The following is a 1,673-nucleotide window of genomic DNA, read 5'->3' as shown; positions in this document are numbered from 1 at the left end:
GCCACCTCTGGAGATGTTGTAGCCGGTGCCGCTGCTTCTAGCAAATCGGCGGTGGAGTACGCGGCCCAAATGCACCATAAAGCGACCCCCATTGTGGGAAGCGCTACAGACAGGGGAAATTGTTCAGAAACTGGAAGGCTTAAGAGCGCTGGTTTAGGGATGCCAGCTGCCCGTGCCGACACCAGTGGTGGGTCCTCCACGCTGGAAGCCAGTCTGGGATACTGAAGAACTGACCTTGATACTCTGGGTGTAACAGACAGGACGTGACATGACTCTGGATGATCAGCTGTGATGCGACGTGATTCTGGATGAATAGCTGAGACGTGACGTGACTCTGGCAGATCAGCTGAGACTTGTCTTGACTCATGACGATCAACTGTGACTCGACTTGACCTCAGAAAGATCAACTGTGACTAGACTCAGAAAGATCAACTGTGACTAGACTCAGAAAGATCAACTGTGACTAGACTCAGAAAGATCAACTGTGACTAGACTCAGAAAGATCAACTGTGACTAGACTCGACTCAGAAAGATCTGTTGTGACTTGACTAGACTCATAATCAGGAACTGTGACTTGACCTGACTCATGATGATCAACCGTGACTTGACTGGACTCAAGATGGGCAGCTGTGACACAACGGGGTGCTGTTGTGTCCGCCATTTTGCGATCAGGCTCCGCTGTTGCCGCCATTTTGTGAGCGTGCTCTGGTACAGCCGCCACTTCAGTCACCGACACTGTGTCGCGTTCTTCCTCCGTGACACCTACAGTAAACAAAGATCCAACTGTCAACAAGGCATAATCCATTAACTGAGCGAGTGATGAACGTGGACCCTCGTGTCTAAGTTTAGACTTAAGAGGTTGATTTATGCCATCAAAGAAAAACTCTATCAATAAACAGTCTGGTAAATCAGAATAGTGAGCGATGGCTAAAAACTCTCGAATATGGTTCTCCAAAGATCGGGGGCCCTGTTTAAGGGCTAATAAAATTATTGCCGTGTCCATACCTGGCCAATGTCCTTTGGAAAAGCAGCTGGATCCTTGTTGGGCCAAGTATTCTGTAACGTGGCTGACGAGACGTGCAGATTCATGTGCAAGCTTTATTCACAGGAGTGGTCAGAAACAGGCATGGGTCAGACAATGGCAAACAGGAATATGGTGGACAAGACACAAGAATAAACCTAGGGCTAGCGTGAAACAGCTGTGTGCAATCAGTGCTGTGTGCAATCAGTGCAATGAATGATGGGATATGTAGTCCGGGGTGATATGCAACAGTGTGTAGTGTGAGAGTCAATGAAAATGGAAAGGGTGGCTGATGGCTAGCAGACGGAAGTTCATGGACCGGATACGTAACAGCAATATTGTAATGCATTACTTTTAAAAGTAACTTTCCCCAACACTGGTAACAGGCAATTTTATCTAAAATGTGAGTAGAATGTAAGTTTGAAATGTAAGTTTCTCAATATTAACTTTTTGTTTATTGCACAAGATGATTTATATAACTTGAGTGACAGTTCATCCTCTGGTTCATTCCTTTAAGCTCTGTAAATTAATGTATGAATTAATTAAGAAAGCATTTATAGTTTAAGACTTAATATATAAAAAATACATTAAATAGCATTATACTGTACATTTATATTAAATGCAGTTAGTTGAACTAATTAGTTGAATAGTT

This window comes from Sinocyclocheilus grahami, unplaced genomic scaffold, assembly GCF_001515645.1.
Source record: "Sinocyclocheilus grahami isolate Dianchi unplaced genomic scaffold, SAMN03320097.WGS_v1.1 scaffold831.1, whole genome shotgun sequence".
Taxonomy (NCBI): Eukaryota; Metazoa; Chordata; class Actinopteri; order Cypriniformes; family Cyprinidae; genus Sinocyclocheilus; species Sinocyclocheilus grahami.
Note: the sequence above shows the minus strand (reverse complement) of the source record.